At 37.9% G+C, this 27,425-nt stretch overlaps 1 long non-coding RNA gene across 1 annotated transcript in view; it reads right to left on the bottom strand.

The window, feature by feature from the left end:
* Nucleotides 1-1,614: 1,614 nt before the first annotated feature.
* Gm19303 (predicted gene, 19303) overlaps nucleotides 1,615-27,425 on the bottom strand; it is a 163,971-nt gene continuing 138,160 nt past the window's right edge. The window contains exons 5-6 of the long non-coding RNA NR_045092.1: nucleotides 3,988-4,285; nucleotides 1,615-2,504 (exon numbers count right to left, since the gene is read on the bottom strand). This is a non-coding gene — a long non-coding RNA (predicted gene, 19303). The remainder of the gene's footprint in view (nucleotides 2,505-3,987; nucleotides 4,286-27,425) is intronic.

Consider the following 27,425-nt stretch of genomic DNA (forward strand, 5'->3'; position numbering starts at 1 on the left):
AATTCATCAGATACCCGGCAGTCATTTGAATAAGAGAAACACGTTTTTTTTTTTTTTTTTTTTTTTTGGTCAGGGAAAAGATTTTGTATGCTATTATATCCATTTGTTAAAACCCATAGAATGTTAAAGCAAAAAGGATGCACCTTAATGCATGAAAATCTAATAATAGGAATTGGGAAATCTAGAGATTGTAGAAGAGAATGAAAAATGTGCTTAAATTAATTCAAGTGTATTAAAAAGTATAAAATACCTTGACTGAAGGGGATGACAGGAGCTATGGGAGAAAGTCCTAACTTAAAGAAATTTAGAAAAAGCTGAAATGCTTAAGACTCAAGACAAAACAAAATCTGTATAATCCTTGTGGTTGATTGAATTCTGCCCCGTAGGTAAGAATAAAGAATAAAAGATTAAATGATTGTTCTCTCTCTGTCTCTCTCTGTCTCTCTGTCTCTCTGTCTCTCTGTCTCTGTCTCTGTCTCTGTCTCTGTCTCTCTCTCTCTCTCTCTCTCTCTCTGTGTGTGTGTGTGTGTGTGTGTGTGTATGTGTATGTCCCAAAATTTAAATTTTAAGTAAATGATCTGTAGTAGGAAACAAAATTCTTAATATAGTATGGGAAGTTAGACACGCAGAGAAAAGCAACTAAAATGAGTCATTAGCTAACAGATGAAAGTTGAGCCATCAATATGAATAGGATTTGAGATGAGCACCAATGTCCACATTAAGAGAGTTCAGAGCTTTTCTTGCTTTGTCAGGTGAAAGACCCTTGTACAAAATATTAGTATTAGTATTAGTATTAGTATTAGTATTAGTATTAGTATTAGTATTAGTATTAGGGACAAAAGCATTTGTTGTTCAGACCTTGATTTTTATTATCATCTCCAATAAAATGCAACCAGCTTTCCTGGAAGAAATAGTTGTAGCTGCTTTCAAGCTTACAGAAGCCTGGGTATTTGACATTACCAAAAACTGCAAACAACTTCATATGTGCTAACCTGGTTGTAGGGTGTGTGTGTGTGTGTGTGTGTGTATGAATAATTAAAGAAGAGGAGGTCGTTAATTTGAAAGAGACTAAGGGATGGCATTTTTAGAGAGAAAGGGGAAGGACAATGATGAAATTACATTATAATCTCAAAAACTTTTTAAAAAATTAAAATTGAACTTTCCAGGTTTAGAGCACGTGTTATGATCCGAGAATCTTTAAGAAAGATACTTTGTTTTGTCTAATTAACTCTGCCTCACAGTAGTCCTAACAATGACTAGAAATTAGACCTCAATAAATCCTGGCTCTGAAGGCCTGTCACAATCTCTAGAGAAGGATTTGAACACTGTTTGGAATTAATGACACCAACAATGGATGCTAGGTGTCTTCAAAATTTCTTGGTGGTAGCCTGGAATTTTCATGTGAAGTTAAGAAATTGATATATTAGGGTAGAACAGCTGCAATTTTAATTTAATCTCAAGGAAAAAAATACATGATATAAACACTTTGGGAAAATAGTATCTTCCTAAATCGAATGTATATTCTAAAAGTTTTGAGACTGTTCTTCACTTATGAAAATCTGTCTCTTTTTTTTTAGAAAGCAAGCAGAGACAAGAAAGATTAGGTGACAATTGACAAATATCACAAATTTTATTTCACTCTAACATGACCAAATCATGACTAATATGTTCATATTCATAGGAAGTACAAAATAATAGAGTTTAGCTTAGACCATGTTGCCCTCACAGAAATACTTTCAAGAGGCCAAACTGTCGTTCAGTTTAGAATAGTGCAGAAAACATTTCCACTTTGGTAATAAGCAATTCTTTCATTAATAGACAAGATTGATCATTGTAAAATTCCTTTATCTTTTTTATACTGTACTGCACAGCTCAAGGTAGTATCACAAGGTCAGAATGAATATAAAACCCATCTTTATTCAAAATACATTAACAAAGACAGTAGGAACATTCTGTGCATAGCCCAACAATGAAACACACCAAAATGTCAGAACTGCTTTAATTATGTCAGAGTACCAATTGTTCTCAACACAAATCAAACGTGTAACAAAAGAAATAAAATTACTTTTAGCTTCTTCACACACCTACTTATCTCACAAAATTTATATCTTCAGGGGCCTTGAACTCTCAAGAATTTTTTTCCCCTTTTTATAACTCTAGGCATTAGAGTGTCTATCTTCTTGTGTCTTTTCCTTTTGAAAGGCCCTTCATTTGGCCATACCAACAGCATAACTGAATTCTTATGCAAATGGGTCATATAAATACTGAGCATTTCGAGAAATTCTTTTTGGCTCTATCTTCTTTTTCTATATGCAACAGTAAACTGTCAAATGTGTTCAGACAGCATTCACATTTACTTTAGCCACTTAGCTTCCCCAAAGGGTTGAACTGACCCACAACAGCAGCGGCTTGTTACTTCCAGAAGTTATCTGCACACACGAAACATCAATCTGCTGAAGTCGATGGGTATATGTAATTAATATTCTAAGCTTCTGTTCATAAACCTATAGAAAGTAAAAATGAGAAGTGGACAGGCAGAAACACATATTAATAAACAAACTATGAAACATGTGTAGCTATCTCTGTGGGAGATCAACATTGCAATTCATTTTAGTTTCAAGTTTCTCGTCCTCTTTCTGGGAAATGATGTTACTATAAGGTAAGTGTTCAGTCAAGGAATATAATTTGCAGTCTTTTGCCTGGGGAAATGGCTCAGAAGATAAAGCATTTGCTGTGCAAGTATGAATGCCATCATTTGGAAGCCCACAATCATATAAAAGGCATGTAGGTGTGGCAGTCTCCTGTATCTCCTGAACTGGGGAAGAAGAGGATTCCACTAGGCAAATGGATATATTAAACTAGGTGGAATTGGTCAGTTTCAGTTTCAGGTAGAGACCTTGCCTCGATAGATAAAGTGGAAACCTATTCAAAAAATACCAAAAGATATCTAATGTCAACTTCAGGTCTACATATATATATGTAAATAAACACATGTATGTATGCAAATTAAACACATACATACATGCATCAGAGAGAGAAAGAGGGGGGGGAGGGAGGGAGAGGGAATCTAAAAGCATCAATTATTTACATTTGGAGCCTCGGCTCTTCTCTATCCACTCACCCAGTCCAAATCCAGCAGTAGCCATGTCCCTACCCTTTACCAGTATAATGTGAACATATACAAATTGGGCATTTTTCAAGGTAAATTATTTTCAGGAAGGATTGGTTATTGGATATTTTAATGTGTACAAAAGTAGTGATATATAAGAAATGAAAATCCAATAGATGACTGTGAGCATCCACTTCTGTATTTGCCAGGCACTGGCATAGCCTCACAAGAGACAACTATATTGGGGTCCTGTCAGCAAAATCTTGCTGGCATATTCAATATTGTCTGTGTTTAGTGGCCAATTTGGGGATGGATCCCCAGGTAGGGCAGTCTCTGGATGCTCACAGTCATCTATTGGATCGAACACAGGGTCCCCAATGGAGGAGCTAGAGAAAGTACACAAGGAGCTGAAGGGGTCTGTAGCCCTATAGGAGGAACAATAATATGAACTCACCAGTACCCCCAGAGCTCATTTCTCTAGCTGCACATGTAGCAGAAGATGGTCTAGTTGACTGTCATTGGGAGGAGAGGCCCTTGGTCTGGCAAAGATTATATGCACCAGTACAGGGGAATGCCAGGGCCAGGAAGTGGAAGTGGGTGGGTTGGGGAGCAGGGCGGGGGTGGAGGGTATAGGGGACTTTTGGGATAGCATTTGAAATGCAAATGAAGAAAATATCTCTTCAAAAATGAAATGAAAAAATTGAATTTTTAAAGGATCGGGAACTCTGAGAAACTACTTACGTATTGTTAACCAGCTAGGAACACCTTCAATATATTTTTACTTTAAAAAGGACACTTCTGATGCCTTAAACCATTGCAATGTAAAGGGATGTTTCCTACAATTCCCTGAGATAATGTTTTACCCTCTTGTCTCTTACCACATTATGTTATGTAGTTCACATTTCACCCGTTGTGTAACTACCCATCGAAGTCTCAGTTCTTCAGTGGAGAATTAGCTGATAATGTCAATCTCTGTTGATTTTTCTTCTTGACACTTTGTGTATTGGCTTCACTGTATACTATGATATCCAAAGATGAGAAGATGATAAAATCATCTAGAGCAAACTTTATAAAAGTTCTTCAGCACCACTGGCCAGGGAATGAAGATTATTTGATGTTGCCAGGGATTTAAACTTCTTTGATCTCCTTCAGTAGTCCAAGCACATTGGAAAACCTCTGTATAGAAGAATTTTCAAGGCTTTATATTGCATTGTTGTTTGAATATTTTACCAATTATTAATGGAAGTTTTTTGCTATATTCAATCTGTCTGGAGGTGCCAAGGATAACCTGTCTGTCAAGCAGCTCCACCTGATGGGAATGCTTTTCCTTCACAATGCACCACTTTAACTAAACTCCCTTTTAAACTCCATGATATCACAACCACTTTCTGGCTCTATATCATCCAACTTATGGCTAAACATTTTATTTTCAATTCTCTCATACTTATTTATTCTGATGGTTTTAGTGAGGAACAATGTTAATAGGAGGTATAAATCATCTAATATAATATCATACTGTAAGAGAAACAATATATAATAGTTACAATCTTCTTTTCACATTATAGAAAGTTAGTTACCCAATTTTACAATTCAATGTTCATATTTTAATAACAAGTGCTCAGTTCAATTAAAATAGATATTATTTGCATAACTGCACATTGTTGAATTTAAGGTATTTCATCAGGTTTTCTATTAAGTTAATTATTCCTGAGCAAATTACTGTTTTCTCAGTTCTTCACCCAAGAGTAAAACACATACATCATCCATTAATAAAGATTAAACTGGAAGATAATTTTTCTTCCTGTTTTAAGAATAACTTGAGATCCTGACTGTTGTGGTCACTCTTCTCACTGCTGTGACCTAACACCTGACAGGAGGCCACTTATGTAAGTAAATATTTTAATTCATGACTGAGTTCAGGATGCATCACTGCTTCCTGGATTGGCAATGGAAATAGGTCTTGGTTGTGACACGAGGATAGTGAGACAGATGGCCATGTGACATCTTGAGGAAGTGGGTAGAGCTATGAATCCTGAGGCTCAGTTGGCTACTTTCTTTTTACTTTCATTCAGCCAACTGAATGGTGCCACCTACATTCAGCATTGGTCTTACCTGCTTGGCTAAACCACTCTGGACCTGTCCTAAAAGTCACAGCAAGGGGTGTGTTTCCTAGGACATCCAAAATCCAGTTAGGTTAATAATGACAATGAATTACCTCCCTGGCTTTTGTCAAATTTCCATATCAGTCCTTATCCTTTTCAGAAAATATTAAAGTGTGCCTATAAAGTAAAAACTATAGAACCCATACAACTCAGGGAAGGAGAAATGGTGTTACGCGTTTTAATCCAAATAATAACTTTTTGAATGTTACAAATTGTCCATCAAATGGAGATAGTTATGTTGAATTTTCATAAGACAAAATTTCACTTATAATCAAAATATTAAACACAGAAAATGTAAAGCTCTGAAAGGATGTTATGATGACTCTGTTCATCCAGCATTACCCTGAGATTGAAGAGTTAGAGAGAATTCTTTAATGACTCAGGACCTCCATATGGCCATCTTAGTAAACATACTACACAGGGATGCTACGAGTCTCACATGAGTAAATTCATGAGACAATTCTTTGTAAACTACACATAACCTTTCACATGATTAATTGTTTATACAATGCATGTAGTTGAGGCATGGGTTAAAATATAGGGGCGGTACAGTTCGTAAGACTACTAGTAAGTAGGCTCTAAACACAATTTCTTCATCTTATTTATTGTTCAAGTTAATTTCAACACAGAAAATACCTTAAAATCTCATCCTCTCTTTCTATGTGATCAGTATTCCCATGTATGAATATATGGTCACACAGATTTATTGTTATTTTTTAATGTGTTATTTTAGAATCGGATCAAAAACTGATATCCTATTTTTCAGTTCTTTATGTTTCTCCTATCAGCGAGCTCCTGCTAGAGTCAAAGCAATGGGACAGTTCAAGTGTTTGCAATAGCACATTTTGTTATGAAATTCGAAGACAAACATGGCTTTATCTTCCCAATTCCCCAATTTTATTTGTGCCAAAGAGTGGTAAAAGTGAAAAGCAAAATATTTGCGGGAAATTGGGTGAAAAATAATGAGAAAACATAACTGATACTAATGGTGTTGCTCAGGGTTGGATTTCCCAATTAGGAAGTTTCATTAAATCAAGTTGGCAGGCTACTTTAAGGTTACCTTACTCAGGGTGGTAGTTTCACAGGCTAAGGCTAACCTTGGTTTTGTATCCCAGAAGTGCGATTTTCATCTAGATTACATTAATAGGCCTCAGGGACTGATTTAGCCTAAGAATCAGTGTATGCATATACATAGAATACTTGAAATATAACCTCTGCATATAAAGTTCAGGGAACATCATAAAAGCCAGAGAACCAGGATGTCTGGTGTGAGATGTTATTGATATACGAGACAGAAGCTGCACCCATGAAACCCAGAGAATATTATTGCCTAGACAAGATGGGAAAAATAATAATACTGGTTGACATTTTGACGTCAATGGGTGAGATCTCACAAGACCCTATCCCTAGATTAAGTGTAACAGGAAATTAATGGCTGCCGAACAAGAGAGAATGAACCTTCTCCAGCAACAAACATTTGACAGGTTATCCAATCCCAAGAAGCCAGCCTTAAACATGTAGACATATGAAAAAACTAACTGGACTCAGAAGATCATATTTATATATACATTATCTATCTATCTATCTATCTATCTATCTATCTATCTACCTACCTATCATTTATTTATTTATATGTCAACTATTTATCCATCACCTATCAATGTATCATCTGTAATCTATTTGTACATATACATTATATATAACACTAATAATTTTAAAAGAAGTCATGAGGGTGAGAGAGTACTGGGAGAGGGTCACAGAAGGAGTTGAAAGGAGAAAAATGAAAAGTGAGAATGAGGTAAAACAGTCTTTTGTATGAAATACTCAAAGGATTAATTTAAAAGCAACCTCCTGAAACTGATTTCTGCTAAGCATAAATATAGAAATCTGACCAGAAAGTTATTACAATTTTGAAAGAAAAGTAGAAACATTCTGGGCTCCTGCATTCTGTCGGCTCTTTGATATATTGTTCCCCTTCGGAAACAAAACTCTAAGAAAACAGAAATCATACAGGAGAACGACTCAACAAGCATGGGAAAGGAACAGGTGAATCTACATTCAGTTCTACCATAATCCAAATAATGCATAAGCTCTAGGCATATTAAGATAAGTAAATCTCTATGAGCAAGAAGGCCAGTTATTTAGGAAAAAGAACCTTAACACATCATTGCATCACAATTGGAGATAGCTGACCCTGGTGGTAATCTACCCCAAAGAATTATTAGCAAGGGCTAAATAAGAAGGAAAGGTGTCTCAAACATATAGAACCAGGACATCATAGCCACAGGTACCCCTTGCTCCACTTTCAAAATACTGAACTGTACTCCTACTCTGATATCATAAGACAAGGAATTTAAGATGTTTTCTAACAGTGCTAATTGTTTCTCATGATACATGTCACTTATTAAACAATTCATTGAAGGAACTCAGGTAGTCTGCCTGCATGTTACTTCCAAGGGAGCCCAATAAGTGAATACATGGTACTTTCAACTTGTTGAGGACAACCCATTCTCTCAAGGTGTGCATTTTTTCTTTTTTTAAAAATTATTAGATATTTTCTTTACTTACATTTCCAATGTTGTCCCCTTTCCTGGTTTCCCCTCCGAAAAACCCCTATCTCCTACCCATTCCCCTGCTCACCAACCCACCCACTCCCGCTTCCTGGCCCTGGCATCTCCCTACACTGCGGTATCGAACCTTCAAAGGACCAAGGGCCTACCCTCCCATCGATGACTGACAAGGCCACCCTCTGCTACATATGCAGCTAGAGCCATGGGCACCTCCATGTGTACTCTTTGGTTGGTGGTTTAGTCCCTGAGAGCTTTGGGGTTACCGGTTGGTTCCTATTGTTGTTTCTCCTATTAGGCTACAAACCTTTTCAGCTCCTTGGTTTCTTTCTCTAATTCCTCCACTGGGGACCCTGTGCTCATTCCAAAGCTTGGTTGAGAGCATCCACTTCTGTGTTTGTCAGACACTGGTAGGGCCTCTCAGGAGACAGCTATATCAGGCTCCTGTCAAAGCACTAAACATACTAAACAAAGAAAGATTATTAAAAGCAGTAAAGGAAAAAGGTCAAGTAACATATAAAGGCATCCCTATCAGAATTACACCAGACTTCTCCCCAGAGACTATGAAAGCTATAAGATCCTGGGAAGATCTCATACAGACCCTAAGAGAACCGAATCCAAGAACACATCAAAATAATCATCCATCCTGACCAAGTAGGTTTCATCCCAGGGATGCAGGGATGGTTCAATATACGGAAATCCATCAATGTAATCCAGTATATAAACAAACTCAAAGACAAAAACCACATGATCATCTCGTTAGATGCTGAGAAAACATTTGACAAAACCCAACACCCATTCATGATAAAAGTCTTGGAAAGATCAGAAATTCAAGGCCCATACCTAAACATGATAAAAGCAATCTACAGCAAACCAGTAGCCAACATCAAAGTAAATGGTGAGAAGCTGGAAGCAATCCCACTAAAATCAGGGACTAGACAAGGCTGTCCACTCTCGCCCTACCTATTCAACATTGTACTTGAAGTCCTAGCCAGAGCAATTCGACAACAAAAGGAGATCAAGGGGATACAAATTGGAAAGGAAGAAGTCAAAATATCACTTTTTGCAGATGATATGATAGTATATATAAGTGACCCTAAAAATTCCACCAGAGAACTCCTAAGCCTGATAAACAGCTTCAATGAAGTAGCTGGATATAAAATTAACTCAAACAAGTCAATGGCCTTTCTCTACACAAAGAATAAACAGGCTGAGAAAGAAATTAGGGAAACAACACCCTTCTCAATAGTCACAAATAATATAAAATACCTTGGCGTGACTCTAACTAAGGAAGTGAAAGATCTGTATGATAAGAACTTCAAGTCTCTAAAGAAAGAAATTAAAGAAGATCTCAGAAGATGGAAAGATCTCCCATGCACATGAATTGGCAGGATCAACATTGTAAAAATGGCTATCTTGCCAAAAGCAATCTACAGATTCAATGCAATCCCCATCAAAATTCCAACTCAATTCTTCAACGAATTAGAAAGGGCAATCGGCAGATTCATCTGGAATAACAAAAAACCGAGGATAGCAAAAACTCTTCTCAAAGATAAAAGAACCTCTGGTGGAATCACCACCATGCCTGACCTAAAACTGTACTACAGAGCAATTGTGATCAAAACTGCATGGTACTGGTATAGTGACAGACAAGTAGACCAATGGAACAGAATTGAAGACCCAGAGATGAACCCACACACCTATGGTCACTTGATCTTTGACAAGGGAGCTAAAACCATCCAGTGGAAAAAAGACAGCATTTTCAACAAATGGTGCTGGCACAACTGGCACTTATCATGTAGAAGAATGCGAATTGATCCATTTCTATCTCCTTGTACTAAGGTCAAATCTAAGTGGATTAAGGAACTCCACATAAAACCAGTGACACTGAAACTTATAGAGGAGAAAGTAGGGAAAAGCCTCGAAGATATGGGTACAGGGGAAAAATTCCTGAATAGAACAGCAATGGCTTGTGCTGTAAGATCAAGAATTGATAAATGGGACCTCATAAAATTGCAAAGCTTCTGCAAAGCAAAAGACACCGTCAATAAGACAAAAAGGCCACCAACAGATTGGGAAAGGATCTTTACCTATCCCAAATCGGATAGGGGACTAATATCCAATAGATATAAAGAACTCAAGAAGGTGGATTCCAGAAAATCAAATAACCTCATTAAAAAATGGGGCTCAGAGCTGAACAAAGAATTCTCACCTGAAGAATACCGAATGGCAGAGAAACACCTGAAAAAATGTTCAACATCCTTAATCATCAGGGAAATGCAAATCAAAACAACCCTGAGATTCTACTTCACTCCAGTCAGAATGGCTAAGATCAAAAACTCAGGTGACAGCAGATGCTGGTGAGGATGTGGAGAAAGGGGAACACTCCTCCATTGTTGGTGGGATTGCCAGCTTGTACAACCACTCTGGAAATCAGTCTGGCGGTTCCTCAGAAAATTGGGCATAGTACTACCGGAGGATCCCGCAATACCTCTCCTGGGCATATATCAAGAAGATGTTCCAACCGGTAAGAAGGACACATGCTCCACTATGTTCATAGCTGTCTTATTTATAATACCCAGAATCTGGAAAGAACCCAGATGCCCCTCAACAGAGGAATGGATACAGAAAATGTGGTACATATACACAATGGAGTACTACTCAGCTATTAAAAAAATGAATTTATGAAATTTCTAGGCAAATGGATGGACCTGGAGGGAATCATCCTGAGTGAGGTAACCCAATCACAAAGGAACTCACACAATATGTACTCACTGATAAGTGGATATTAGCCTAGAAACTTAGGATACCCAAGATATAAGATACAACTTGCCAAACGCATGAAATTCAAGAAGAACGAAGACCAAAGTGTGGACACTTTACCCTTTCTTAGAAATGGGAACAAAACACCCATCCAAGGAGTTACAGAGAAAAAATTTGGAGCTGTGATGAAAGGATGGACCATCTAGTGATTGCCATATGCAGGGATCCATCCCATAATCAGCTTCCAAATGCTGACACCATTGCATACACTAGCAAGATTTTGCTGAAAGGACCCAGATAGAGCTGTCTCTTGTGAGACTATGCCGGGGCCTAGCAAACACAGAAGTGGATGATCACAGTCAGCTATTGGATGGGTCACACGGCCCCCAATGGAGGAGCTAGAGAAATTACCCAAGGAGCTAAAGGGAACTGCAACCCTATAGGTGTAACAACAATATGAACTAACCAGTATCCCGGAGCTCTTGTCTCTAGCTACATATGTATCAAAAGATGGCCTAGTCGGCCATCACTGCAAAGAGAGGCCCATTGGACTTGCAAACTTTATATGCCCCAGTACAGGGGAACGCCAGGGCCAAAAAGGGGGAGTGGGTGGGTAGGGGTTTGGGCATGGGGGACCTTTGGGATAGCATTGAAAATGTAAACGAGGAAAATACCTAATAAAAAAAAAGAATAAATATGTCTAGAGTGAAAGTACTCCACAGTCAACAAAACCATTTGCCTGTTGTGTCTCAGATCACTTCCTAGTCTTTCCTCCAGCTTTCTTCTGAACTGGAGATAGCAGACCTCTTTGAACTATATTTTCCAAACTACTTCTTCCAGTGGGTGTTTGTAGGTGTTCAGTTTTTGTTCGTTTGTTTGTTGTTTGATTGCTTGTTGTTGAAACAGGGTTTCTCTATGTAGTCCTGGGTTTCCTGGCTGTTTTCAAACTCATAGAGATCTGTTTGCCTCTGCCTCCAGATTGCTGAGATTAGAGACATGTATGTATTTGTTTGATGGTTAATATTGACAAGATTTTTGATGGTAGAGAAATGAAAGAGGCACTGTTTTTTCTGACAGTCTTTCCAACTTTGTACTTTAATGATACAGGTGACAATGAAAGTTGAATAATACTAGTACCTCACTTCCCTCTCTTGCCCCCTATCAGGATTGTTAATGCACAGACTTTTCATTATCCTCTATTTCCCTTTGGGTTTCCAAATATCATTGAAGCCAGTCACGTCTATATTATATTTTCTCCATTTAGTTACTTGGCATAGATCACATTTTCCCCATCAATAATCAATCTTTGACTCATTGCACTATTAAGAGTGATATTTAAATTGACAATAAAATTCGATGAATAAATGTCAAGATTGGAATGAAGGATAAAGTGAAAAGATTAAACAAAAAGTAAAAAGTCAAGAGCACACATACAGAAACTACCCAGAAATACTCACTTAGGAATTTCAGTTCCAATATTTGTGTATTTGTTCAACTGATAATAAATAATCTACAATTGAAGAAAAGTGTAAGCTAGAAAGAGATTTGGTTAGCTAAGGATCAGAGTCAATTCATTCTGGAAAAGGACAGATGTGTGAGAATGGGAAGCCTGATAAAGTAGGAAATCATGACACAACTGCCATTAGGAGCCCTGTTCCATTACCAGGACTCAAGATTATGCACATTCACCATCACTAAAATAATCAGCATGGCAGCAGGAAAGGATGCTGCCAGGGATAAAGAGATAGTCATGTAGAGGCAGTTACCAGCTTCAGCAGCTATTCACTGTAGGAGAATCTGGCTAATGTAGAGAAAGGGGTCCTTCCTTTAAAAATCATTGAAGAAACTATTTGTCTTAAAGATTTATGGAAGAGTTTCTAGGAATTTGCTGCAAGAGCAAGGCTTTCTGAAGATCCCACAGTTGGTATAGTGCTTGTTCTATAAGCATGGGAGGTGAGCTCAGATCCCCAGCACCTGTAGAAAAGCCAGATATGACAGAACATGCCTGTATCCCTAGCACGGGAAGAACTGAGGCACATGGATCCAGAGGCTCACTGGCCAACCAGTAGCTGAAATGGCAAGCTTAAAATTCAGTGAGAGAACCCGACTCAAAACATAAGGTGGAGGAGAAGGAAGGAAGGAAGATGTTTATTTCAACCTCTGGCCTTGCCTTTGTATATATGTATAAACAGCAAGCACACACATGCTTCCACACATGCACCATGCACACACACAAGAGAGATAGACACAGAGAGAGAGAGAGAGAGACAAAGAGACAAAGACAGAGAGATACACATTCAGATAAATAAACACTTTTTTAAAAAAGGGTTAGAACCTTGTTAGTGATCTTGGACTAATACAGGAAAGCATTTGTGGAAATGTACCCTTAAGGTACCTGGTCTTTGTATTGAAACCTCATGATAAGAAATAAGATCCACTACAAAAGAAAAATCTGTCTCACAAATAAATGAGTTATTGCGTTTCTGTGGACTGAAGTTTCCTCTTAATTACTATGTTAGATTTGAAGCCATGCTCCATGAGATACCTGAAGAAATGTTGTAGTTTCAAGTGGTTTTCCAGAACCCACCTTCAGTTGCAACTTTGTTACTTGCTTCTTTTACACACAGTTAGAGTAATCTGAAAATAGGAGTGTAAAAGCCAGACAAAACTCAGGTAAACAAAAGAAAAAATTTAGTTAAAATTTTGAAATTTGAACGTAGTGTGACCATACACAACGGGAGACATGGCTTTTCTAGATGTGTTGTGATCCAGAGAGAGCCAAGGGGCTTGAATCGTTCTAGAATTCAAGAATGTGTCAAAAGAAGAGAATACTCAAATTCTGAGTTAAGTGTACCAACCCAAGAGGCTTCAAAATGTCTTTGGATGCAATCAAGAAGACAAACCGCAGTGCAAACAGATCCTAGCTGCAAAATTGACACTGAGACTCTTCTGCTGTGTGATGACCTTTCACTCTTAATATGCTAACTTCATTGTTCTAGTTAACCCCGTTTTCCCTCTACTTAGACTAGGAAATTTTTTCTGATAAAAGATTGCTGAGCATTCCACTGGCTTTAACATACAAACCTACGACTTATCTTTGACGTAGCAGAAATCTCTTAGTCCACTGGTACATGTTTCCGCAACAACACAAATGAAAATGACCTTTCTCATCTCATTACTGAAACTTTGGCCTAACAGTGTACAGTGTGAAAATACCCTTGTGCCTTACATAACTTGGTAAGCACACCTGGTATTGCCCACATGAACTGCATCTGGGCATTAAACACATGGAGGCAATAAAGCAGGATAATTGCCTTTGAGATCCTAACTACTTTGACACCATTTATGTCTGCAAGAACACGGATGTAAAGGCCACATACTATAGCTATTGCTAGAAATTCTGTCTGTCTGCATCCAGCAGCAAGGGATATGGAAACAAACCTCCTTCCAGCTGCAGCAATGTTAGAAATAAGCTTTTCAATGAAACTATCGCTTGCAGTAGTAGAACAGTACATATCACTTGGTGAACATACAGTCATTTCAACTCATATTTTTTCCTAAGAAAGCCATTTTACACATCTTTAATAGGTCTCTTTTTGAAACTCAAACTTGGCAGTCTTCCATTTCTGTGCTCATTTGTTTATCTTAAATGTCATATCTATGAGACTTTTCCTATCTAAGAGGACCAGAAAATGGAGGAACTCCAGTGACAAATAGGATTTGGGTAGGCATCTTTCTAGGGTGATGGTCCTTTGGATTTCTGACTGTACCTGGCTTAGCTCATAGAAGATTGTCCAGCATCACAGTGAGTCCCTTGTGCTTCCCAGTCAAGCTTTCACAAAGCCTTGGGTGGTGAGCTTAACAGCAAAGCTGCCTTAGCTTGGCTGGTACTTACTATTTTGAGAAAATGTTCAAAGGTCCTTCCAGTCATAAAACACTGGAGAGAGGGGAGCTAGAAAAAGTCTAACTTTAATTTCTTGAATTTGCACTTGCAAAAACACACATCTTCACCAAAATTAAGAAGACTTGAGAATTTGGCTTTCAGCAAAATTCCACCCTTGGGATAGCAGGATTGAATGCAGATTTTTGCTGTGGGCAAAACCTCACCATTATTTCTAGACAATGGGCTTTCTGTAGTGAACATGGTGGCACACTGCACATAAAATGGCCATGAGCCAATTCCCAGTTTTCTCCAGTGAGTTTGCCAGATTGGCTAAAGGAGAGAAGATTTTCATACAGACTGGTAATGTGTCTGATGAAACCTAGGGGAAATTATTCTAGTTCCCATTTTCACAAAGAATGAATGACGGTTTGAGGGCTTAGAGAAAATATGTTTGATTGCTTCCAAAAGGTTGACGGGCCACCCAATATTCCTTTAATATCTGAAGGGGACCTACCCTCACAGACATTCTGTATGAAGTTGCTCTCCTTGACTTAAATCATTACTTCTTCCCTAACTTATACATTGTGTGAATCACCTGATTCAAATGTAGAGTTTGATTCTGAGTTAAGGGGACGTGACTCTACATTTAACAAGCTCTATATGCATGGTGTTGAGATTGCTAGTCTGTTTACCACACGCTAAGTAGCAAGGAGTAAAATGACCACATGCAGTTTACATAAGCAACTCAACAAATAATACAAGAAATTGAGGAATACAGATGAACGGGATGCTCTCCGCATACCATAGAATTCTATTAAGCAGTGAAACACTGATAGATAAAAGAACCTGGATAGATTTCCAGAATATTATGGTGAGTGGAAAACTTGCAATCTCCCAAATTGTATTCCCTTCGACTAAATTTATATAATATTTGTTAAATAATAATTTTAGAAGTTAAAGAAGGTTAGTATTTGTTAATGAGATCTAAGCCCAGCAACCCAGTGTTCTAAGGTGAAAAGTGAGCAAACAACTAACAAAAAGACCAACTCAGGGTCCTGCTTCTGCCGAACTAAGTCATCTTTAATTTAATCCTAATATTCAGTTAAGGTTATTTCCAGTTCACGCATTCAACTACCTCACATGGCTGATATGATTGACTGGGATCTAGGGGCATGTTAAGAATCTTTAAATTTCAGATTTTATTTATTTAAAATGGAAATCAACAAAGTTCTTTAAAACCAAACAAAATTCTCTCTGAATTATAACTGAGCTCTAAGTTTTAAATTGGTAAGCGGCAAACATATTCAAATCAAGAGCACTGTCAAGCATCAGGTACTTCCTCGTGTTATCGCTTATGAATGATTTTCCAGGGACCCCTGTGGCTGAATTAGGAAAAACGCTGGAAGAAGCTGAGGAGGAGGGTGACCCCATAAGAAGACCTGCATTTTTAACTAACCTGGACCCCTGAGATCCCTCAGACACTGAGCCACCTACTAGGCAGCAGACACCAGATGATGTGAGGTCCCGGACACATATACAGCAGAAGACTGCCTGATTTGGCCTCAGTGAGAGAAGATGTGCTTAACTCACGAGAGACTTGAGGCCCTAAGGGGTGGGGAGGTCTGGTGGAGTGGGGGTGAGGGGTGAGGACACCCTCTTGGAGATGGAAGGAGGAGGTATGGGGTGAAGAACAGTCAGAAGGTGGACCAGGAGGGGGATAACAACTAGACGGTAAAAAAAAATAAATAATAATAATAATTAAAAAATGAAAAAGAAAAAATTCTCTTCCTTGGCACATCTACAGACTGTTGCATGTTTTTGTTTTGTTTTGCCTCCCTCTGGTAGCATATCATTTGTCCTGGTAGCAAAGTGGACAAGATCAAGCTGGACAAGTCAATCCGTCAGGCAGCCTTCAGTTATCTGCCCTATTTAAATACACTGTTTCTTCTCCCTCCCAGTGTTCTTAGTACAACAGGCTTGGCCTCTAAATATCACATCAATGAACTCATTTGTCATTTGGCTCTTGAGTTAGGTTCAGCTGGGAGTTGATAAAGAGAACCTACTAGGACGGGTGTTGTCTTCTCTGGTTCTCTCCTTTTTACTTTAGTTGTCTTATATAACCAAGAACTGTATTCTGAACAATCCATACTGAACACACATTTTTTTTTGTCCCCAGTTTTCGTAGATACTTTCCCTCACCTGTCCCTTCAGGGAAACATGAAAATGATAGGCCTATTTTCACAAGCACTGAGTAAAAACTCGAAAACTCTGTTCTTATGGCTTTTCTACAGTTCTGTCAAGTCATTGTAAAATTTGTTGCGTTGTGAAACTGTTTTAAAATTGTTCACATTGAGTGTGCTATTTGTTTTTGATTGATATATACTGTGGGGGAGGGTTTTGTTTATTGGCAGATATTTCCTCTCCTTACCTCCTTTTCATTTAATAGCATGTAAGTATGCTCTTCCTGCTAGTGGAGCATAACGGGGTGTCAAGCAAGGATACATGGGGTTGGCTTTAACACCCTAACAAGAGACATCCTTAAGATGGCATCTTTTCCTTTTTCCTCTTTTCATAAGTTAGATGTTTGGGGTAAGTGGATTTCACTAAGGGACTAATCCATGAAGCATCAGCCTTAACTAGCATCCAAAGAAAGAGAAGGGGTGGGCCGAAACTGTCAAGATCCAGGGCTTGATGACACCTCTGATCAATAGTACCACATTATACTGATGCTATTTAGACTTCTCATTAACAATGCAATATGCACCCACAGGCTTAAATTTCTGTTAATCAGGTTTTCTTTATCTGCAACTAAATTATTCCAAGCTAATGGAGCAATCTATCTTTATTGCAAATACAACCGTGCCACTTTCAGGCTTAACATATGGGAGTGATTCATCGTCATCTACAGAATAAATTTCTCTGGTAGCATGCAACATTTTTCGTGATGCTGGTACAGTTTCAGCTTCTTCACTTTCAGGATGCTTCACCCTGCATGTCACACACTCTTGCTTCCGAGCTCCGGTAGTTTCTTATAAAGTGTGACATGTGATCCTGCTTTTATATAAAAGGCTTTCTTGGGAATATCCTTTTGATCATCTTTCTCCAGTATCTCTCTTACTCATATTCAAGAGTGCATGTAATTAGACTAGGTCTGCATAGTTTTAATCAGCAAGAACCTGCTGTGAATTTTTCAAGAAGTGTGATTTATGGAATGGATTTTGTTGCTATGTTATGGATTTGTATAACAAGATGCCAGATACTGATCTCCTGGTAGCTAATTTAACCACCAACTTCAAAGATAGGGCAGCATCCTGATATTGGAACCCTCTTTCAATTCTTAATCACTTCTTCAAACGTGTTATTTTCAGAACTTTCATCCTCTGCTTCCTGACGTTCATAAGTATCTAATAAGAACCACTACTGTTCTTCACAATATCTTGACTCATCATGGTTTGGAAATGACTGAAAGGTAGATTTAGAAGTCAGGAAAAGCTCAAAATTCACCCTGATGCTTAAATTATTAGGGCAAGTAACTTAGACAGAGGCCACTCTGGCTTGATATTTCTATCCGCCTAACTCACTTTCCTTCCATTTGATGGGAGGTTTCTAAAATCCATTCTGACTTCCCCAGCCCCAACGATCTTGTCAGCTTAAGGCAGTGCAGTGTGGCTTCTGATACAGCTCATCGGCTGACACTCTTCTTCCAGATGTTTCCAATTCCCTCTACAGTTGCTCAAGCTCGGGGATGTCTGCCAATCCGTATCTCACTTGACCTTTGAGCATTTCCCAGGATGGACCACTTCGTCCTTTATGCAATTCCCTTCTGTTTTTCTTCCTTTCTTTCTTTCTTGGCTAATTTTCCTTAGTTTTCCTGGGCCCCTCTAAATATTTGCATTTCTTGGATCTGTATACAATCTCTTCTCTTTATGTTATCACTTCTTTCTCCACATACTACACTTGGCTCATACCACCCAATGCTGAGATCTCTGTCTCTGTCACTATTCACATATTAGCTCATCTCCCAACTGTCAGTACTCCCTGTTCTAAATACAATCTTTGGGGTGATCTTTGCACAAGTTGATTGTAATCTTGATGAAAACTTTTCTCACAATCCTAGAATGAAGGCTTACATCCTCCTCCTCATGTTTTCTTGTAGCAGAACGTTAACTTGTCCTCCTCTTCTGATAAGCTCTCACTGACTCTGTTCCTTATTGCCAAGAGCAGAAGGGTGATTCATTTATCTCTGCTGAACTTTGACTTTCGTAGAGTCTGGCCCTTCTGAATCCTCATCTGACTTCAGAGACACACATTCCACCCGCCTCTGCTGCCAGGCGGTAGGTTTCTGCCTTTATGGGAGAGTTTGAAGTTTCAGGGAAGGTTTGGCATGTTTGCCGACCACATATGCAAATCATCTGTTCAGGGATGAAATTAACAGCCTCAAGAAATGAAGATACAATCACCTTGGCAAGTTCCTGACTCTTGATTCCTGGGAGGGTAAACTTTGATAAGAAAACCGCATGCGTCTCTAAAGAATTTTTTGAAAACTTGGAGAACGTTGAAGGAAAGTGACTCAACGTAAGAGTCGATATCGATCTGCAGCTTGACATAATCTAGAATTTCCTGGGAGATGAGGCTTGCCCCCACCAGTGAGGGTTTTTCAAGGTTGGAAATTGCACACAATGTCATTCTATGGGCTTCAGTCTCCAGGAAGAATGTTTATAAAGCAAGCTGAGCACAACTTCTTCATTCTTGCCGTCCTGACCGTGAATGCAATGTAACCAGCCACCTCAAGCTGCTACTACCGTGACTTCCTTGTCACTGAAGGCGATCACTACACAGGACTCAGAAGAAACCTTTTCTGAATTGGCTTTTGTCTTGTATTTTGTCACAGCAATGGGAGCAGTAAGTCCTTGCTACCCACGAAACTTCCCATTAAGATAGTCACCTTACCCTGTGCCTTTCTTCACTCTTACTCTCAAGTGAAGGAACAAATCATCAGTTAAGTAGATTGTGTAAGACAAATTGGGTTCCCAAGGCATTGCTCCTCCTGAGGTTTTGGGTCTACTTAGCAGCAAAGAAGAATCCAGCCTACCATTCCATGTTGGAAGATGCCCATCTATGTTGAAAACTTCAATTTAGGGTATCTGTCTACCATAGTGATTACCAAATACGTGTAGCTCAGTAGTTCTGAACCTGCATGTCGAGACTCCTTTAGTAAACTTCTCTTTTCAAAAATATTTACGTAACTATTCATAATGGAAGCAAAATTACAGCAATGAAAATAACTTTAGGATTGGGGGTCACTATAACATAAGGAACTGCATTCTAAGGTCAAAGTGTTAAGGTTGAGAACCACTGACTTAGATGCATAAGAAACCTTTTCTACAATGTTGCTTAAAATCAGAATTAACTCTGAGATGGTCTCTGCTTTCTGCCCAGTTCTTCTGAATGATTTCAGACTTCGCTGGGAAAGAAATGTTACTGCTTAATCATGGAATATTTTCTTTTACCTCAAAACAGTGCAGATGCTAACAGCAATTGCCATGGAAGCTTCAGAACCTCAGTTCAACTCTATATCTTCAGGATTGCATCCACCAGTAAAACCAGTGTTGAAAGAAATGAAGGTGGGTCCAGGGAGCAGGCTGGACTGTCCAGCCTCACCTAAATGGTTAATGTCTAGTTCAGTTATAGCCACTGCCACCAAGAAATAAAGGCGAAGGTAAGAATAATACATTTAATGTCACCCCTAGTTTCCATGTGGCCCTGCACACCTCCACATCCACGAGTTTCTACTGTTTATATGTCACCCTCCTCTAAACATGCCAACATGCAAAAATAATAAAATCAAATGTCACAGATTTCTCTTACCATCTTTGTCTACATGAGAGGAGAAACAAACAAACAAACAAACAAACAGAGAAATCTCTATAACTCCATAAGATCTACCACTCATTTTCCAGTGAGAGGATTCTAAGGCATGGCCCCTGGTGAGTGTCACATAGAGACACTCATACTGAGGAAAGTAACCAACAGGGGCCCAACAGTCTGTGCTCATCGTGAAGAATCACAAGACACAATCATGTTGATCATTTTTAGCCATGGGCCTGTTTATTTTATAGGCTATTGAAAGATAAACATCTCCAAGTGGATGGAGAAAAAGGTTCAAAATAAGTTCTCATATAAAAAAAAAAGAGTTTCGTTAAGTTAAATTTTATCCTACCATGGCAATTTGGCATCAAATAAAATGATGATCACAAGACCACAGAGATTTTTCCCTCCAACGACATGGCTTGGAGGAATGGGGACCCAGTTAACACAGCACAGCTCAAACCAATCACCAGCTTTGAAACAAGACCTTTTAAGTAAGGTTTCTGGGAATACAGGAAGCATGCAAAAGGACTCATACCTTATACTTGGTTGCAGTGAATTCTTTTCATTCTCTTTGTGCTTCTTTTTCAAATATTCTAATTTCACTAGTGTAAAAAAAAGTAATCAAAACAGGTGATATGATTTTTTTACTGTCTTAAAATTTAAAAGTCCCATCTGTCACTAATTACACATTTATTTCATTATGCAGCACTACAAAAAATAATTACTTGAGGTTTTTTGTTGACAATTTAGAGTTTAAAGTAAATACTAATTATTTTTGTTATAACTATGTATTAAATTAAATAATTCACTGCTAGACATTTTTTAGGCTCCAAATAATTTTATTAGAACCACATAAGAAAGCAATTATATAATTGGTGACACATCTGTCAATCTTATAAATCCATCTTATGAAGTTGGAAGAATTTTTTCTTCTTCTTCTTGAAACAGAGATGGCTACTTCATGTGAACACTGCAGCATTTTCTCATGATGTATGGGGCGTAGCTAGCCAGCTGTTTGGCTCAGTCATTCTACAAAAGTAGCCCTGACACTCCTCAGTTAAGTCGTACCTAGCATGACCTTCAGCTGAAACACAAAGTCTCTTGATAACTGCTGATTTCTACTTTCAATTCTCCCAGAAATTAAAATCTCTCTCCCCAAATTCCAACCAGAAGTTGCTGTGAATTCCATTTGGAACTTGTGCTAATAATAATATTTTCTGGAATAATAACAACAGGTTTGGATTTAATTAAATATGTTGCTCACTGAAGCATCTGTTTTAAACATTCATCAATGGCAGTTCCTATGGGATGTCCACATGGGAGTGTTTTCACTCCACCACACTATCCTAACGTGTGTTTTGGAATTTTCAAATAATTAGTTAGTCTTTGTTTTGAGAGAATTAGCCAGGATAAAAAGCAATCCTTTCCTCAAATTACAGTGATAGATGGAAGGCAGTTAGGGAGGGACAATCATTCACAGAAGCAGCCGTTTCAAAGCTTATGCAATGCAGTGTTAGGAGTCAAGTTTTCCTTCATGTTCACACATAAGTCCCATTATCATTGATGAGATTTATTCACTTATCAAGCTAAGGGCACATCCCTTCCCAATTAGACTAAGTTGCTTTTGGCAAAAAGCCACTGAAAACAGCAGATGTGGAGCTCCAGAGTATATGCCTAACCTTTCAAGAACCAGAAGCCACCTTTGAAGTAGTTGTTGCTAACATGGTTTGATGGAAAACATTACATAGATAGAAAATTTCTGAATCTGTGACTTGTTTTGTGCTCAAATCAAATGAGGATAACATAGTTATTTGTAAAATGGCACTAATCTTTAAAAAAATATATTGTTTTATTATTATTATTATTATTATTATTTTTATTATTAATTGTATATGCATGTGTATATATGCAGTCACACATAGGCCACAGCATGTATGTGGAGATCAAAGAACAACTTTCAGGAGTCAGTTCTCTCCCTCCACAAGTGTGGACCCTGGGGATAGAACTCAGGTCATCAAGGTTGTGTGACAAGAGCTCTTATCCACTAAGCCATCTTGTAGGCTCCAAATGGCACAATTCTATGGTTTCCTTTAAAGTGAACTTCTAGAATTCAGAATTATTTACCACTCTATCCTTAGCACAGTAGACTGGACTAGAACAAGATTTAACAGGCCATTGCAAATATTCTTTGAATGAGTTATTATAATATGCATTTGTTTTAAGTCTACATCAAGAGTGTAGATACTATTAGGGACAAGAACTAATCAAGTGTAAAATATCTATATCTGCATATATGTGTATGTAAATGAGAGACTGTTTCATTTACAACTTGATTCTGTTGTCAAGGCCTTCAAAATATCTCAAACGATGTTAGCATAGATAAAATCATCATCATACTATTGTCAATATACTGAAAAAGGAAAGCATAAAATGTGAAGCAAAATTGGACTTTGATAAGTCTTATGCAAAATATTGTCTTAAACAACTTGATCTACAAAGAAATATTAATATTTTCATCATCATTCAGATAGCAAAAATGAGCAGATAATTCCTCAACAACTTCCTCCAAATTAGCATGCTGATTTTGAGAAATACCGTCCAAAATGATATTCGAAGAATTTATCTGCACAATTAATCAAAAGACTAGTAAACAGTTACTGACTCTTTAGGAGTGTGGTAAGTATATTCTTGAGAAAGACTAAAAACGATCAGCCATGTGTCAATGCACAATGATTAGACAGAGGAAAGTTAAGACATGTTAGGTACGTATGGGCTTCTATACTAACACTTGGGCAACACGCAATATCCTCCTCTAACAAGTATGATACGAGGTTTTAAAACATTAGAAACTGGGCTGGTGTTCACAATTCCAACAACATCAAGGTGAATGAACCATGGTGCATAGACATAGCAAAGTCTTATGCATTGAGATTCATCAGACTCTCACAGGAGGAATGCATCTGTTTCTCAACTAACCCAAGGTCTCAATCACTGCTGATTCCACTGTGGTCAAAAGACAGACTTGTTTGTACACTTAAGTTTCATCTCAGATCTATAAAATGAGTGTATTGAGTAAGGCCATCAAATTCTCTTTTATTTTTTACATTTCAAATGTTATCCCCCTTTCTGGTTTCCCCTATGAAAACCCCCTCCCTCAAGACCATCAAATTCTTAAAGTTTGCTTCCTGTCTTTATCAGAGTTTAAGATGTTATGTTTTAGGTGAATTGGGCCTCTCTCTTTCATATCTACTTCCTTTCTTTTTTCCCTTATCACTCAAAATACAGAGTACTCCCTTAATCTTTTAGATTACGTTCATAGTCTTTTAAATTCTTAATGTAGCAATAATTTAAAGACATTGTAGATCCTCAAGAAGTATTTATTAAATGAGGGAAGAAATTAAATGTTTACTTTGTAATAAAGAAATGGTATTTTTTATAACTTAGTGACTGAAGAAACAAAGTAAGACATCATCCACCTATAACAATTATAGCTTCACTCAGAAGACAAACCCTTCTCATATACAAACATATACATACTCACTTAATCATTGGAAGATCTGTGGTGCCATAAACATAATAGCAATAGAACCTGTTGAGTGCTTTTTATTATGGCCAACATTTAATTGGATTATTTCATTTAATCCCTACAACACCTAGGAAGTACATACTAAAGTTACCTCCTTAGTTTGAAATGAGGAAACAGAGGAGTTAAGCAACTTAACTAACTCTGATGACTCTTGGCTAGTAGATAAATAAGTCAAGAGTTGAGTCCATGGTTTGTCTTTGTGGAGCTCATATTTTAACACTGTGGCAGAAACATTTCTGTTTTCTACCATGTATCAGACTTTCTATCTCCCTCCCTCCCCTCTTCCCCTCAGTGCCCCTCTCTTCTCCTGCTCTCTATTCCTGCCTCCCAACCTCCCTCTCTCTGTATTGGGTAAGCATTTTTAGTGGCCATGTTGAGCAACTCATAGCCCTTCTTCATCTGCCAAGATGATTGCACCAACCTTTGGTGCCCGATCCATGAATAGCCAGTACAGAGTCTTGTTGCATCTTCTTGGTTTATCTGTACCCAGGGCTCTGTCTTCTATGGTCACTATTAATAAATATCACTAACATTCCTTCCTACAGTGTAATTTTAATGCTTAAGTATTATAGGTAGAGAAAAGTAAATATATATATATTTCACCCTTGGAAAGCCTGCAGCAAAGATTTATTGTTAGCGCTATGAACAAGTAGATGGCAGAATACAATATCTGGGTGGCTCTGGAATTAGAACTGGGAAAAGGGTGGCTCTGGAATTAGAACTGGGAAAAGGGGAGCTAGTGAAAAAAGCCAAGCTAGTGAAAGACAGACTTGCAGTAGTGATCAAGAAAAAGAAATCTTGCCTATAAACTTGAGAAAAACTGACCTTCCTGGATGTCTGGGCAATCTCATGCTGTTTGGGTATCTATACTCTTGGCTGTATGGATTAAATGCCCACAGTCTTATTTTTATTTGTATTAATTTAATTTTATAACAGATACATTGATGTAGTGGCTTAAAAGATCATACAATCATTATGTTACACTTCTATAAGGAGAACCAAAAGTGGTTATCAGTATGAAGAAAATAAGGTGCAGGTGGGAGTGTACACTGTCAGCTCTCTCTCAGAAGGTCTTTGTTTTTCCTGTGGTCTCTTTCTTTTGAATCCAGGCACATAGTGTCTTCAGGTCTTTCATTTCTCTCTCTCTCACTCATCAAGGCCAATGTGATGGCAGTGGTCTATGCACACAATTCATACAATTCAGAGCACACTTTTCATCTCAAAGTCATTCCATTAAAGTCTACTTAACAGAGGGGACAGCTTGTTGCCATTGCCATAGGACAGCAGATATTCACACTCTTTTATATTTAGGATGTTGACATCCTTGGGCAGCTGCTATTGGCAGTATTGTGTCACTTAATTTCCTAACATAAAACTCACATTACTTGAGAAAATATGAGTGAGTCATTTTCAAACCACAAAATGACATAGATGATCTTCTGATAATTGAGTGGAGTGTCAGAAAAAAAATTCTTAACTTATAGGGTTGCATTTCCACATAATGACTCAATATTAGTCTCTTTTCCTGGTTTACCCTTTCTTCCTCAACCTATTGTTATTCCACTGATTTAATCCCCTGTTGTGAAAACTCAGCTCACTCAAGATAAGTGCAGTTATGCAAGACAGTAAGAAATGGGCAGTAAATGAAAAGTAAAGAAGCAAGCCCGTAGACTCATGGAAGAATTGCTTAAAGGAGATTGATTCTTTCTTAAAAGTGCTCACAAATTTATGTGGCACTAAAGACAGTTCTTGTTCAAGATGCTGAGTTTATGAATACTGAGGTGATTTGGTTTAAGATTTGTACTCCAGTCACCTGAATTTTGCCTTTAAAAAGTTTTTCCATACCTGTGATTATTAGAATATATTACATGGTTTGAATGTATGCCCATTGACTGAATAGAGTTAATAAATAGAAGATTAAGCAAGTAGTAGGTTAAAAATGAGCAAATTATAATGACAGACCCAAAGCAGATAGAAAAATAAACTAAAACATAAAGCCCCCGCTCTCTTTCTCTCAAGTCCATGCATGCATATCTTCAGTTCTAGATCTGCAAATAACATCTTCCTATATCCAAAATATCTATAAACCTGGATATATTGTTAATCTTGTTACACTTCATCTTTTATCTATATAATAGGAATAATGATTGCCTCCTTATTTTATGTTGCAGTATTTCAAGAACAAACTAACATCCTAGAAAAAAGGAGAAATCCATGACCAGTAGGTAGGTAGATAAGCAACTAGCTAAGAAGAAAGAATGCTAAATCATAGCTCCCATTGATTTGTGATACTATATATTTATTTTGTCCATTAAATGATTAAAACCACCTTCTCATGTATCCCTTTACATAATTTAATTAAATATAACTAAAAGCAAATGTGGAAACTGAGAAATCTGAATACAAGATTAGTTAGTCACGGAAATCAAAGTGGATTCGCTAATATGGATGAGGTATGTTTAAGATGTAATGAATGCTAAGATGTTTCTTAAAGACATTAACTCTCATTATCAGGGCTTTCCTAGGTCTCACTGTTTTCTGTTAAGATTTATTATTGTTGACATTCTTGCTGATGTCTGGCTTTATAGAAGGAATAACATCAAGCTCATAGGATTTTGACATAATTGAAAGATTATGAGTATAAAATGCTTATTGTAGCACATGACAAATGGTTGATGACTTGATCGTTTACTTCTGACATCATGGTAGGTACCAACAGAGGCCTCTGTTGGTGTTACGTATAATTTCCATCATCTTATTATCAACTGAATAACATTGTCTTTACAACAATCCAGCAAAGAGTGGCTAATTATCAGCATTTTCTGGAGGATCTAGTAGAATGAGTAAAGAGTGAAAAGCTGACTCATTGGCTAGTGAAATGGTTCAGTGGACAGAGTACGTGCCTGGAAAATGTGAGAGCTAGAATTTGGAGTTTCAAAGGTAAACGCCAAGCCAGCCTGGCAGCTAATCATAACACTTGGGAGGCAGAGACAAGAGATCCTCAGGGCAGGCTAGCTTGGCAACACAGACTCAAAATGGATGAGCTCTGGGCTCAATTGAAAAACAAAACCTCAATAAATAAGGTAGAGAGGAACAGAGGAAGGCACTAACATCAACTTTGGGTCTGCACATGCACATGCGCACATAAACTTGTACACTTACTCAACTTGTTCATAAGTTCACATTTCTATTGAAATAAATATCGTTTCTGCTTAGTGCCACCAGTGACAACCATGACAGTAACTAGTAATTATAATCATATAGGCTCTGAATGTTTGCTCTTTCTCTGTCTGTCTGTCTGTCTCTGTCTCTCTCTGTGTCTCTATCTCTCTCACTCTCACAAGCACACGCGTGCGCGAGCGCACACACACACACACACACACACAAACAGAGACACACACACATACACACACATTTTCACAAGTACTTCAAGAGATACTTATTGTGATTATGATTTGCAAAGCATTTAATACAAACTCAGAAA

Source organism: Mus musculus, chromosome 15 (genome assembly GCF_000001635.26).
Source record: "Mus musculus strain C57BL/6J chromosome 15, GRCm38.p6 C57BL/6J".
In the NCBI taxonomy this organism is placed as follows: Eukaryota; Metazoa; Chordata; class Mammalia; order Rodentia; family Muridae; genus Mus; species Mus musculus.